Raw genomic sequence first — 15,426 nt, forward strand, 5'->3', positions numbered from 1 at the left:
ATTACTCCATTCCTGGTCACCAAAAATAAGCAAATCTCTGCTCCTCTTCCTTTATTTTTGATCCAAGTGGGTGGCACTACTGTCCATCTTAAACTGCTCACACCTGAAATCTGAAAACTTAAATGCCTTGTTCTTGCTTGGCCCTCCACATTCAAGAAAATTGATTTTACTTCCTAGACGTGCCCCCGTCGGCCTCTCCTTTGCGTTGCCACAGCCACTGCCTTGGATCGGCCCCCCTTCATTTCCGGTGCCCGTGCAATGGTCTCCGGGTCGCTCTACTTCCGGTCTCGTTCTCTGCGCTTCCTCCCTGCACACCAGCGTCTGGGCGATCTTTTTATAAAGTAACCCTCAAGCGCGCCATTCCTCTGCAATACTCACGGCCTTGAGAAAAAAAAGTCTGAGCTCTCAAGCGCGGTGGGCAGAGTCCTTTATGGTCTGACTCTGCCTGTTCTTTTGAAATGCCGTTTCTCCCCGAATTTCCCGGGGCTTTCCATGCGTTCTCAGGCCCCTGGACTGTCCCATTTCTGCCTGTGCCTGAAATACCCTTCTCTTGTCTGCCCGGGCGCGGCCTGTATTCTAAAGGGCCTCTTTTATTTGGAGCTTCTCCCTCTTCTACTCCCATCCCCAACTCCGAGCTGAGTTAAGTGCTTCTTTCTTTTTGTACCATAATCCCTTGACATCTCGGCAGCACCGCCGGTCATGCCATTTCATATCGCTCTGTTTTCTTGTTCAAGATCCTGTGGACTTTTTTTTTTTTTTTTTTTCCTGAGACGGAGTTTCGCTCTTGTCACCCAGGCTGGAGTGCAATGGCGCCATCTCGGCTCACCGCAACCTCCGCCTCCTGGGTTCAGGCAATTCTCCTGCCTCAGCCTCCTGAGTAGCTGGGGTTACAGGCACGCGCCACCATGCCCAGCTAATTTTTTGTATCTTTAGTAGAGACGGGGTTTCACCATGTTGACCTGGATGGTCTCGATCTCTTGACCTCGTGATCCACCGGCCTCGGTCTCCCAAAGTGCTGGGATTACAGGCGTGAGCCACCGCGCCTGGCCCCTGTGGACTTTTTATGTGCATGATGTTGACTTTAATACTTAGAAATGGCTTTCCCATGCACTGTTCCATTGATCTTCATGGTACTCCTTTTGTCCTTGAATTGTGTAAGAAGCCCTAAAAACTAACATCAACAACCAGAGCCTGAAACCAGGTTTATATGTTAATACTTTATTTGGAGTGGAATTCCTGGGCAGCTAGAGTGAGGGAAGAAGGGAATTTAAGCAGGGAGGGAGGGTAGGCAAACAAAAGGTGGCTTCTTTCTTATCCTGCGGACCACCATTGCACAAAGAGACACAACAGCCAGGTGCCCATCAAATAAGGCATCTCCTGAGAGGCTGCCTGGATCCACTGAGCCCCAGAACACACTGTCATGTTTGAGAAGCTGGAAAAGTAAGTCATTTATTCATCGGTGGCTTCTTATTTTGTGCTTTTTTTCCCACCTAACCGGTGTGCTATATTTTGTGCTTTTCATTGGACAAAATTTATCCATTTATTTTCTTTCCTTCCCTCCTTCCCTTCCTCCCTCTTCTTTCTTTCCTTTCTTTCTCTTTCTTTCTCTCTTCTTTCTATCTTTCTTTCTTCTTATTTTTTGAGACCGAGTCTGGTACTGTTACCCAGGCTGTAGTACAGTGGCATGATATTGGCTCACTGCAGTCTCCGCCTCCCAGGTTCAAGCGATTCTCCTGCCTCAGCCTCCTGAGTAGCTGGGACTACAGGTGGGCACCACCATGCCCAGCTAATTTTTGTATATTTAGTAGGGACAGGGTTTCACCATGTTGATCAGGATGGTCTCGATCTCTTGACCTCATGACCTACCCACCTTGGCCTCTCAAAACGCTGAGATTACAGGCGTGAGCCATCGTGCCTGGCTGATTTCATCTCTTAAATAAAAGCATTCACACTTCAAAAAATGGGATGAACTGGGATTCCCTCCTTCTTAAAAATGTTTCTAGAGCTACTAAAACACTTGGCATTTACAAAATAATTGATGAAAATATTCCTCTGGATTACAGGAAGGGAGGCAGTGACTGTGGTTAAGACAGGGCATATAATATTAATCAGACTTGGCTTCTTTGTCTCCAGCTTCATCAGAGGCTGGACTTTCCCCGTTTTGAGTTTGTCCATTTTTCTGCAGGTAAATCTTCTTGAATTTCTTGGTTAGCCACTTTGGCCTGTTTTCCCTTTACCTTCTTTTCCCCCTTTGTTTGCCTTTTTTGTCTGAAGGTTTATCCTTTTCTGCTGCCTTTTTTGTTTTTGTTTCTACTGTTGCAGGAACAGGTTTAGCTGACAACCTCACCCACCTCCTCTTGGGCTTTTCCTTCACTGAGCCTTGGGCTGAGCTGACCCTCCTCTTGGGTATCTTGGTGATGAGGAGGCTGCTGCCACTCCTCTCACAACTGGAGCTGCTGAGACCTGCAGCTGGGGCAGTGGGAGAACTATCCGGAACCTGGGTCAAGCAAATTGGAGACAGCACATACACGGCCAAATTCATCAATGATGTTAGAAAAACCCAGATTCCCCCAGATCGCTAATGAGGGAACTGAAACTAGAGAAACAAATTGTCCAGAGTCACACAACCATTGTGACTGAGTTAGAATGTATTTCAAAGTACTTTTCACTATATATTTTGCAGTGGTCTGCACTGAACAAATGTATGTCTGAAGTTTCTATTCTTTTTTTTTCTCTCCTTCCTCAAACACTGATGACATTTTTCGTTTTTATTTCAGGTTCAGGGATACATGAGCAGGTTTATTATATATGTAAATTGTGTGTCATGGGAGTTTAGTGTACAGATTATTTCATCACCCAGGTAATAAGCATAGTCCCTGATGGGTGGTTTGTTTTTATCTTCACCCTTCTCCCTTCCTCCAAACTCAGATAGGCCCCAGTGTCTATTGTTCCTATATTGTTACATCTATGTCTATTGACATAAAGTCTACTCAGTGTGAGAACATGCACTATTTGCTTTTCTGTTCATGTGTTAGTTTGCTTAGGATAATGGCCTCCACCATCATCCATGTTGCTGCAAAGGACATGATCTCATTCCTTTTTATGGCTGCGTAGTATTCCATGTTGTATACATACCACATTTTTTAAATCCAGTCTTCCATGGATGGGCATTTAGGTTGATTCCATGTGTTTGTTATTGTGAAGAGTGTTATGATGAATATACACAGGCATGTGCCTTTATGGCAGAATGATTTCTATTCCTTTTGGTATATACCCAGTAATGGGATTGTTGGGTCGAATGGTAATTCTGCTCTGAGTTCTTTGAGAAATCTCAAAATTGCTTTCCATAATGGCTGAACTAATTTACATTCCTACCGACAGTGTTTAAGCATTCCCTTTTCTTCTCAACCTTGCCAACATGTTACTTTTTTGACTTTTTAATAATAGTTATCTGACTGGTGGTTTTGATTTGCATTTGTCTTTTGACTAGTGACATTGAGCATTTTAAAAAAATGCTCTTTGGCCATGTATATTTCTTCCTCCTTCCCCTTCTCCTTCTCCATCTTATTCTTTTTATCTTTTGGAAGCAGGAGTCTTGGTCTGTTGTCCAGGGTGGAATGCAGTGATGTGATCACAGCTCACTGCAGTTTCTACCTCCTGGGCTCAAGCTATCCTCCTGCCTCTGGGGTAGCTGGGACCACAGGTATGTATCACCACACCTGGCTTATTTTTTATTTCTAGGACAGATGAAGTTCACTGTGTTGCACAGGCTGCTCTCAAAGACCTGAGCTCAAGTGATCCTTCTGCCTCTTGGTCTCCCAAAGTGCTGAGATTACAGATGTGAGCCGGTGTGCCTGGCTGTATGTCTTCTTTTGAAAAGTGTTTGTTCTTTTGAAAAGTGCCATGTCCTTTGCCGACTTTTTAATGGGGATGTTTGTTTTTGCTTGTGAATTTGTTTAAATTCTCTATAGATTCTGGATATTACTCCTTTGTTGGATGCGTAGTTTGCGAATACTTTCTCCTATTCATAGGTTGTGTACTCTGTTGAGTTTCTTCTGCCGTGCAGAAGCTTTCTAGTTTAATCAGGCCCTGTGTCCATTTTTGTCTCTGTTGCAGTTGCTTTTAGTGTCTTCATCACGAAATCTTTGCTAAGTCCTATGTCCAGAATGGTTCTTCCTAGGTTCTCTTCCAGGGTTTTTATAGTTTTAGGTTTTAAATCTAAGTCTTTAAACCATCTTGAATTGATTTTTGTATATAAAGGAAGGGGTCCAGTTTTGTTCTTCTGAATTTAGCTAGCTGGTTATCCCACACCATTCATTGACTAGGATCCCCATTTATTGTTTTCGTCAGCCTTCTCTAAGAGCAGATAATTGTAGGTGTGCAGCTTTATTTCTGGGCTCTTTATTCTGTTCCATTGGTATACATGTCGGTTTTAGTACCAACACTGCTGTTTTGGTTCCTGTACCCTAAATACTGACGACTTTTGATTTAGCCAGCTGATTAACAGCTCAGCCCTTTCTGTCTGGTCTGTCCCTTTCCAAAACCCTTATTTGTATCCCAGGTTCCCGAACTCCTTTTTTGTCTGCAAAGGCCATTGGCAGGCAGTTTAAAGTAGGGCAAGTTCCTTCAGACTTTAGGTTATCCCTGCCCAGGATGCGTGGGAAACAGCTACAGGTTCAGGCAATGCTGGGAAGGCTAGAGACACTAAGCTCTGGACTTCTTAGTGGCCTATTTGATTGGTAATTATCTAGTCTACAAGTTCTCAGGTCCATGTAGGACAAAAAGAACACTGTTGCTTTGTCTTGATTGGCTCTCTGGACATGGTTACCTTTTACATAGAAGGGAGGCTCTATCAGAGGGAAGTTGGAGATGGGATACATCTCAGGTGAACCCTATTCTAATTGAGGGCACGAGCCCCATTAATAAGCAACAGCTGAACAAGACCAGCGTCTAGAGAACCTATTATCTTTCTGGCTGTTTGTTGCTCACAAAGACCCTGCTGCTTGTGTTTGTGTATACATAGAAAGGGGATGTCTGGGGCATGACACATATGGAAATTCCGAGTGGTAGCGACTGTGAAGACGTGGAAAATTCTGGAACCCTGCTGTTTGTGGCAAAGAAGGAAAGGAAGCAAGGAAAACCAGCCAGCCTGAAAGGAGGTAGGAATGGAGGGTTTCCTGATGTCAACCTACCGTCTTCATTTTTTTCTCTTTTCTTCTTTCCCAAAAAGTAACAGTGCTAACTATAAAATACTATTGCATTGAACCCAGTCTCCTTCTAAGCTCTGGAGAGCTGAAACCTTTCTCCATTTTCTTACACATGTTTTTCTTACTTACTTCCTATTACTTCAGGCCAGGAAGCCCAAATACTGCCCGGAATAAAACAGTGAAAGCCAGTCTTTGCTGCTGGCTCTATGCATGTGGTCAAATGATTATTTGCAAGAGTACCATTAGGATGCTAGCAGGGACCCTGAAGGTGTCCGCTGATAACATATTCTCACAGGGTGACTTAGGGAGGCTGCAGGAGCACAAGGCTCCTCCTGGTGTGAAGAGCAATACCCTCTCCTTGGGGGCTGTCTGACCTTGTCCTTTTGTCCTCTCACCCGAGACTGCCTTGAGGTCCCACCCAGTGTTTTCATAAACACTTTTAGATAATAACACACAGAAATTACCTGCTTGGCCAATTAACATATCTGGGGTATCAGAAAGCCAGCATGGAAGGGGTAGGCATTCTGTGGGGGACTCCCCTGCCTTTTAAAAGCTGAGCTCAAAGCCTCTGTTCTATCTTCCAACACTGTCTGGTGGAATCGTTTGAAACTTTCAGAGCAATTTGGTAGGAATTTTTTGTCTGTTGAATCTAATAAAAAACTTGAGCTTGTATTCTTTACCTTTTTTTTTTCCATTTTCTTTTTCTATTGACTCATTTTTAGTATATTAGGGAATCAGGACTGATTGGGAAAGAAACAACAAAAATCGGGTCCACGGGCGTTTTGAGAAGCAGCGCCCTAAGTCATGCTGGTGCCCAACTTCTCTTCCCTATGTTGGTGCAGGGTTATCCTCCGCAGAGGTCTCGTCTCAGAGTCCCCAAAAAAGGAATAGGGCAATTTCCCTTCAGTCCGCAGTGTTCACCCTCAGCCTCTTAGCCTTACTTCCGGGAAACTGAGAACATGTTGTGGAATCGCCGCCTCTGTTCGTTTTTTTTTTTTTTACTTTGCAATATTTACTAATTCTAAACTAACAAATGTACCGAATTATTTCACAAGTCTTTTCTTTTTTTTTACACAATATGGCATTTTCTTGAGACTAACTTTCAACCACATAAGCCACATAGTTTAGCGTTTTGTATTTTCTTTTTTTTTAACTGCATTTTAGGTTTGGGGTACATGTGAAGAACATGCAAGATAGGTGCATAGGTACACACGTGGCAGTGTGATTTGCTGCCTTCCTCCCCCTTCACCTATATCTGGCATTTCTCCCCATGCTCTCTCTCCCCAACTCCCCACCCCCCGCTGTCTCTCCACTGTTTCCCCCAACAGACCCCAGTGTGTAGTGCTCCCCTCCCTGTGCTCCTTTCTTCCTGTCCTACAATCCCCTTTGCCAGGAGAGGGTGGATGTTTCTTTAACTTTCAGTCTATCTACTATAGTCCATTGGGACTAGCCCTTGATATATTGAATGCAAGTTAAAAATTTGGAGAACCCTTTTTCTCTGTGTTGTCTGTTCCCTAGTTTGTTGTTTTGCTACGCCATTCTCTAGAACGTGATAAGTTGAGTAATAACTCCTGCTCTTCTCATTCCTTCTTTCACAGTCTCGATCCAATCTGCACCTCCTTCTCTCCCAGGATACTCTAGGTTTTGACAAAGATTCTTTGCTTGGCCAAACTCTAGTCAGGCTTCCAAATCTTCTGCTAAGCCCATCTGGGCACTTTCTTGCAAAATCCAGTTTTAGCAAAGACCCCTGCTAAGTCAGTTTAGCCAGAACCCCCCATCTGCCCGGAATAAAACATCCTGGATATCTGGTCAGAATTCTGCCCTCCCCTGCCCCTCAGGTGATACCTGTTCACCCTGGCCTGTCTTCAGCAAGAATCCTGTTGGGTTGGTTTAGCCAGAATCCCCCTAACCTCTGATGTTTCCTCTTAGTAATTTTCCATCCACTGACCCCACTCTGCTCCTTCGCTGTAGTTCCCACCTGCCTGTGCTGTATTTGGAGTTGCCTCAGTCTCTCTTCCTGACTCCATTGCCCTGGTCCCTATAGTTATTGTGATGGTTCTCAATGAAGTTTTCCTTGCCATGCTCTAACCGGTATTACGGAATAAGTTTTCTTTAACAGTTAACTAGGGAGAAGGTCGCATAATGTAGTTTTTCAAGATGCTATATTATTCCCTTGGATAGCTTCATGCTTTTAGTGATGCTAACAGCAGCACTTCTGCCACGGACCCACACCACACCCTAATAACACGTAGAGCTGTAAATAGGTGGCATAATGATTTCTGTAGCATCACCTTTTATTTTTTTGAAACGGAGTCTTGCTCTGTCGCCCAGGCCTGAGTGCAGTGGTGCCATCTCAGTTCACTGCAGCCTCTGCCTCCCAGGTGCAAGCGATTCTCTTGCCTCAGCCTCCCGAGTAGCTGGGATTACAGGCATATGGCACCACACTCGGCTAATTTTTGTATTTTTTGGTAGAGACGGGGTTTCACCATGTTAGTCAGGCTGGTCTTGAACTCTTGACCTTGTGATCCTCCTGCCTCAGCCTCCCAAAGTGCTGGGATTACAGGCGTGAGCCATCGCACCTGGCCTTCTGTTGCATCACTCATAGTGAGCACACGACAGGCTCATTCTCACACTTCAAATCTCAGCCTAAATGCCGCCTCCCCAGAGATGCCTTTCTTGATGAGTGTCCTCTCCTAGTTAGTTTCTATCTCATTCTGTTTTTAAAATAATTTTGTCACAATATTTTATGCTGTTTATTTGTTTACTTATTGTCTCTCCCATAGAAATGTAAGATCCATGAGGCCAGGGTCTTTTATTTATATTTAAATTTTTTTTTTGAGCCAGTGTCTCACTGTATTACCAAGGCTGGAGTGCAGTGGCTCGAACATGGCTCACTGCAGCCTCAACCTCCTGGGCTCAAGCAAGCGTCTCACCTCAGCCTCCTGAGTAGCTAGGTCTACAGGTGCATGCCATGATACCTGGCTAGTTTTTTTTTTTTTTTTTTTTTTTTGAGACGGAGTTTCGCTTGTTACCCAGGCTGGAGTGCAATGGCGCCATCTCGGCTCAATGCAACCTCCGCCTCCTGGGTTCAGGCAATTCTCCTGCCTCAGCCTCCTGAGTAGCTGGGATTACAGGCACGTGCCACCATGCCCAGCTAATTTTTTGTATTTTTAGTAGAGACGGGGTTTCACCATGTTGACCAGGATGGTCTCGATCTCTTGACCTCGTGGTCCACCCGCCTCGGCCTCCCAAAGTGCTGGGATTACAGGCTTGAGCCACCACGCCTGGCCACCTGGCTAGCTTTCATTTTTTATTTTTATTTTTATAGAGATGAGGTCCCACTATGTTGCCCAGGCTGGTCTCGAATTCCTGGACTCAAGCATTCCTTCTGCCTTGGCCTCCCAATGGGATTACAAGTGTGAGCCACTGCACCTGTGTTTACATTTTTAGTTTTAATTTTAATTTGTTGGGAGGCCAAGGCAGGTGAATCACTTGAGCCCAGGGGTTCGACACCAGCCTAGGCAACGTGGTGAAACCATGTCTCTATAGAAAATACACAAATTAGCTGGGTGTGCTGATGGGCACCTGTAGCACCAGCTACTTGGGAGGTTGAGGTGGAGGTGGGAGGAACACCTGAGCATGGGAGGTTGCCGGTGCCATGAGCTGTGATTGTGCCACTGCATTCCAGCCTGGGTGACAGTAAGACCCTGTCTCTAAATAAATAAATAAATATTTTTCTTTAGAGAAAGGGTTATGCGCTGTCATCCAGGCTGGAGTGCAGCGGCACTTAGCTTGCTACAGCCTCGAACTCCTGGGCTCAAGTGATCTTCCTGCCTCAGCATCCCAAAGTACTGGGATTACAGGCATGAGCCATTCCAGCTGGCCCTTTTATTTTGGAGATATAATTATATCTCCAATGCCTAGCATAGAGCCTGGCGCACAGCAAGTGATTGTAAATCTTTGTTGAGTAAGTGAAAAGGTCCTAGAGAACTGCTTCTTGTGAATGCTTAGGCTGCGAACCCCTGTTGAGACAACATTACTCCTGCCCATAGCGTTTTGTATTTGAAACATCTGGAGTCCTGTAAAGGTGATTGCATTTGCTATGCAGGAAGGGTGGCGAATTTCAGCTTAAGATGTTCAAGTTTCATAAAAAGAAGAAGCTGATAGGTGATGGGGTTTCCCCAGGAGAATTCAGAGCAAACCCAAGAGAAGATGGGGAAGAGAAAATGGTCAGGACTCAGAGGTCCTACTGTCTCTATTATGTCAGTTGCCTAATTTGAGGCATACTTTTGTGGCCCAGGGGGTGTGCAGGCAAGTTAGCAAGGGAAATGATTGTTGTAAATGACCATTATGCCAGTGCCCAGGGCAGTGGCTGAAGTGGAGGGCTCAGTAGGTGCCATATTTTAGGGTAAACTGGCCCAGGCATGCTGCCACTCTCTGCACTGCATGCCACTTTATGGTCTCAGCTAAAGATGACACCTGCTCTTTCCCTGGGGTATTTTGTGAGTCAGAGACTGAAGCCAGCACAGCTGCTCCTCTTCAGGGCATTGCCATTCCCTGCTGCAGCCCCATATCTGGGAGCAGTCGTGGTCTCCCCCATCTCTCTTCCCTTCACATTTGTCAGTTGATTTAATCTTCCAGCTCTCTTGACTATGGTTTGCTTTTCTCCTTCTCCTTTGCTTGAGACAAGCTGTAATTTTTTTTTTCTTTTTGCCTGATTGATTACAGGAATCTCCTGAGAGTTTATTCGAAATCACGCTTGATTGCTTCTATTTTGCTTTCAGTATGATCTCAATCAGGTCCCTCTCCAGATTAAATTCTTCAGTAGATCCTCTATTGTTTCATTGATCAAAGAGCTCTGTCTTTCTCCTTCCTTAAGCCTCATCTTATTATTTGTTTTCTTCTCTCAATTCTTAAGATTTTCCCCTATTTTTCCAGTTTCTAGAACTTATAATCCTTTTAAAGAATTTAGTGTTTTTGCACCGTGGTTTCATTTTATCCAGAACATGATTGATTTATATATACTGATCTATTCCTAGAACCTATATATATATAAAGCTCACTTTTATTTCTATTAGCTTTAAAAAATTCCATAGTAATATCCATAGAGATACTCATGTTGTCTGCAAATAAAGACAGATTTGCTTCCTTCTTTCCAAAGTGGTGTCTGTGTACTTCTTTTTCTTTCTTTCTTTCTTTTTTTTTACTCTGTTGCCCAGGCTGGAGTTACCATGTTGGCCAGGCTGGTCTTGAACTCCTGACCCCATGTGATCTGCCTAGGCCTCCCAAAGTGCTGAGATTCTAGGTGTGAGCCACCATGCCCAGCCATGTACTTCTTTTTCTTGCCTTATTGCTTCAGCTAGAATCTCCAGTGGTGCTAAGTAAGTGTGGGGAGCATGGATGTTCTTCCTGATCTTAGGGGAAAAGGATTCAGTCTTTCACCTTTAAGTGATGTTAGCATACGCTTTTTATAGGTGTTGTTTGTCAGCTTGAGAAATCTTCATTCTATTTGTTTTAGCTTGTTGAAAATTTTTATCATGAAGGGATACTGAATTTTGTGAAATACTTTTTCTGTAGCTCTTAAGAGAGTCATACGATTTTACTGTTTACACAAACTGATTTCAAATGTTGAACAAGTTCTGTATTCCAAGAGAAGCTTTACTTGTTTTATTTAATATGTTGCCAGGTTTGATTTGTTAATATGTTGTTAAGAATTTTACCATCTATGTTCATGAGGGATCATAATACATACTTTTCTTGTAATATCTTGGTCTGGTTTTGCTATCAGGTTAACATTGGCCTGATAAAATTATTTGGGAATTATTTCATTTACTCTCTGTAAATCTGTGTAGAGTTTGTATTATTTCTTTTTTTAATTATATTTTAAGTTCTGGGGTACATGTGCAGGATGTGCAGGTTTGTTACATAGGAATACACGTGCGTTCATCCACCTATCATCTGCATTAGGTATTTCTTCTAACGCTCTCCCTTCCCAATCCCCTGACCCCCTGCTATCACTCCCCCAGCCTCCCACACCATGACAGACCCCAGTGTGTGATTTTCACTTCAATGTTCATCATGGATATTGGCCTGAAATTTTCTTTTTTAGTTGTGTCTCTGCCAGGTTTTGGTATCAGGATGATGTTGGTCTCATAAAATGAGTTAGAGAGGAGTCCCTCTTTTCCTAGTGTTTGGAATAGTTTCTGAAGGAATGGTACCAGCTCCTCTTTGTACCTCTGGTAGAATTCGGCTGTGAACCCATCTGGTCCTGGACTTTTTTGGTTGGTAGTCTATTAACTGCTGCCTCAACTTCAGTCTTTGTTATTTGTCTATTCAGGGATTCAACTTCTTCCTGGTTTAGTCTTGTGGGGTGAATTTATCAATTTCTTCTAGATTTACTGGTTTATGGGCATAGAGGTGTTTGTAGTAATCTCTGATGGTAGTTTGTATTTCTGTGGAATTGGTGGTGATGTCCCCTTTATCATTTTTTATTGCATCTACTCGATTCTTCTCTCTTTTCTTTTTTATTAGTCTGGCTATTGATCTATTTATTTTGTTGATCTTTTCAAAAAAAAAAAAAAACAGCTCCTGGATTTTATTTTTTTTTTTTGAAGGGTTTTTTGTGTCTCTGTCTCCTTCAGTTTTGCTCTGATCTTAGTTATTTCTTGTCTTCTGCTACCTTTTGAATTTGTTTGATCTTGCTCCTCTAGTTCCTTTAACTGTGACATTATGGTGTCAATTTTAGATCTTTCCTCACTTCTCATGTGAGCATTTAGTGCTGTAAATTTCCCTCTAGACACTGCTTTAAATGTGTCCCAGAGATTCTGTTACATTGCGTCTTAGTTCTCATTGGTTTTGAAGAATATCTTTATTTCTGCCTTCATTTCATTATTTATCCAGTAGTCATTCATGAGCACATTGTTCAGTTTCAATGTAGTTGTGTGGTTTTGAGTGAGTTCTTTGTCCTGAGTTCTCATTTGATTGCACTGTGGTTTGAGATACTGTTAATGATTTCTGTTCTTTTGCATTTGCTGAGGAGTGATTTACTTCCAATTATGTGGTCAATTTTAGAATAAGTGTGATGTGGTGCTGAGAAGAATGTATATTCTATTGATTTGGGGTGGAGAGTTCTGTAGATGTCTAGTAGGTCCACTTGGTACAGATCTGAGGTAAAGTCCTGTATATCCTTGTTAATTTTCTGTCTCGTTGATCTGTCTAATATTGATAGTGGTGTGTTAAAGTCTCCCACTGTTATTGTGTGGGAGTCTAAGTCTCTTTGTAGGTCATTAAGAATTTGCTTTGCTGGGCATAGTGGCTCAAGCCTGTAATCCCAGCACTTTGGGAGGCCAAGGTGGGTGGATCACAAGGTCAAGAGATCGAGATCATACTGGCCAACATGGTGAAACCGTGTCTCTATTAAAATATAAAAATTAGCTGGGTGTGGTGGTATGCACCTGTAGCCCCAGCTACTTGGGACCGTAGCTGGGAGGCTGAGGGAGAAGAATTGCTTGAACCCAGGAGGTGGAGGTTGCAGTGAGCTGAGATCGTGCCACTGCACTCTAGCCTGGCACCTGGCAACACAGTGAGACTCTTTCTCAAAAAAAAAGAAAAGAAAAGAATTTGCTTTATGTATCTGGGTACTTCTGTATTGGGTGCATATATATTTAGGATCCTTAGCTCTTCTTGTTGCATTGATCCCTTTACCATTGTGTAATCCCCTTCTTTGTCTCTTTTGAACTTTGTTGGTTTAAAGTCTGTCTTATCAGAGACTAGGATTGCAACTCCTGCTTTTTTGCTCTCCATTTGCTTGATAAATCTTCTTCCATCCCTTTATTTTGAGCCTGTGTGTGTCTTTGCACATAAGATGGGTGTGCTGAATACAGGCCACTAATGGGTCTTAACTGTTTATCCAATTTGCCAGTCTGTATCCTTTGATTGGGGCATTTAGCCCATTTACATTTAATATTGTTATATGTGAATTTGATCCTGCCATTTTGATGCTAGCTGGTTGTTTTGCCCATTAGTTGATGCAGTTTCTTCATTATGTCGATGGTCTTTACCATTTGGTACATTTTTGAGGTGGCTGGTACTCGTTTCCATATTTAGCACTTCTTTCAGGAGTTCTTGTAAGGCAGGCCTGGTGGTGACGAAGTATCTCAGCAGTTGCTTGTCCATAAAGGATTTTATTTCTCCCTCATTTATGAAGCTTAATTTGGCTGGATATGAAATTCTGAGTTGGAAGTTCTTTTCTTTAAGGATGTTGAGTATTGGCCCCCACTCTCTTCTGGCTTGTAGGGTTTCTGCAGAGAGATCCGCTGTGAGTCTGATGGGCTTCCCTTTTTGAGTGACCCGATCTTTCTCTCTGGCTGCCCTTAGCACTTTTTTCTTCATTTTAATCCTGGAGAATCTGATGATTATGTGCCTTGAAGTTTCTCTTCTTGAGGAATATCTTTGTGGTATTCGCTGTGTTTTCTGAATTTGAATGTTGGCCTGCCTTGCTAGGTTGGGGAAGCTCTCCTGGATGATATCCTGAAGAGTGTTTTCCAACTTGGTTTCATTCCCCTTATCACATTCAGGTATACCGATCAAACATAGATTAGGTCTTTTCACATAATCCTATATTTCTTGGAGGCTTTGTTCATTTCTTTTCACTCTTCTCTAATCTTGCCTTCTTGTTTTATTTCATTGAGTTGATCTTCAATCTCTGATATCCTTTCTTTCACTTGATCAGTTCGGCTACTGAAACTAGTGTATGCATCACAAAGTTCTTGGGCTGTGTTTTTCAGCTTGATCAAGTTGTCTATGTTCTTCTCTATGTCAGTTATTCTAGTTAGAATTTCGTCTAACCTTTCTTCAAGGTTCTTAGTTTGCTTGCATTGGGTTAGAACATGCTCCTTTAGTTTGGAGAAGTTTGTTATTACTCACCTTCTGAAGCCTGTTGCTGTCAGTTCATCAAACTCATTTTCCATCCACTTTTGTTCCCTTGCTGGTGAGGTGTTGGGATCCCTTGGAGAAGAGGTGCTCTGGTTTTTGCTGATTGCAGCCTTTTTGTGCTGATTTATCTACCTTTGGTCTTTGAAGTTGGGGACTTTCAGATGGGGTCTGAGTGGATGTCCTTTCTATTGATGTTGAGCTATTTCTTTCTGTTTTTTAATTTTCCTTCTAACAGTCAGGCCCCTTGGCTGCAGGACTGCTGGAGGTCCACTCCAGACCCTGCTTGCCTGGGAATCACCCACAGGGGCTGCAGAACAGCAAGGATTGCTGCCTCTTCCTCCTCTGGTAGCTTCGTCCCAGAAGGGTACCTGGCTGAGGTCAGCCAGAGCTCTCCTGTATGAGGTGCCTCTTAGGATTATATGGGGTCAGGGAGCCACTAGAGGAGGCAGTCTGCTCCTTACCAGAGCTCAAGTACTGGGAGCTCCATTGCTCCCTTCAGAGCTGCTGGGCAGGGACATTTAGTCTGCTGATGTGGAACTCACAAGCATCCCTTTTCCCAGGTGCTCTGTCCAGGAAGGTGGGGCTTTATTTATAAGTCCCTGATGGGCTGTGCCTTTTTTTCAGAGATGCCCTGCCCAGCAAAACGGGAGTCTAGTCACAGTCTGCCTGCAGAGTGTTGCTGAGTTGCCACGGGCTTCACCCAACTGCTGTGTGAACTTCTGTATGATTTTGTTTACACAGGTAAGGTTAGAGCTGCCTCTGTAGGGTGGATGACCCCCCCCGCCCCGCCCACCTCCACTGAGCTTGATGGTCCCATGTCGATCCACGATCTACTGTTGTGTTGGCTGCAAAAATCTCACGCCAGTGGGTCTCCGCTTGCTGGTCTTTGTTGGGGTGGGACCCACCTAGCCAGATCACTTGGTTCCTTGCCTTCAGTTCCCTTTTTTTTTCAGGGGAATAAGCAGTTCTGTCTTGCTGGCATTCTAGGCGCCAGCTAAAACAGCTGCCCAGTTTTGTGCTGGAAACCCGCTGCACTGGTATTGGCACTGGCAGGAATCTCCTGGTCTGTGGTCTGTAAAGACCATGGGAAAAGCGCAGTTATCTGAGCTGGAGTGCAGGAGTGTCTGGAAAAGTCCCCAGGGGCCTCCCTTAGGCAAGAGGGGGAGTTCTCTGAACCCTTGCACTTCCTGGGTGAGGCAACACCCCACCCTGCCTCGGTTTGCCCTCCTTGGTCTACACCCACGGTCTCCCCATTGAGATGAACCTGGTACCTCGGTTGGAAATG

The 15,426-nt window shown here is 43.8% G+C and overlaps 1 long non-coding RNA gene and 1 pseudogene across 1 annotated transcript; one reads left to right on the top strand and one right to left on the bottom strand.

Moving 5' to 3' along the window:
- Positions 1-303: 303 nt before the first annotated feature.
- On the top strand, positions 304-14,916 carry LOC144577743 (uncharacterized). Its single transcript, XR_013522264.1, has 3 exons — positions 304-1,440; positions 5,024-5,159; positions 14,766-14,916. It is a non-coding gene; the product is annotated as an uncharacterized LOC144577743 (long non-coding RNA).
- On the bottom strand, positions 2,105-2,542 carry LOC108593267 (non-histone chromosomal protein HMG-14 pseudogene; annotated as a pseudogene).
- Positions 14,917-15,426: the final 510 nt, after the last annotated feature.

Source organism: Callithrix jacchus, chromosome 9, assembly GCF_049354715.1.
Source record: "Callithrix jacchus isolate 240 chromosome 9, calJac240_pri, whole genome shotgun sequence".
NCBI lineage: Eukaryota > Metazoa > Chordata > Mammalia > Primates > Cebidae > Callithrix > Callithrix jacchus.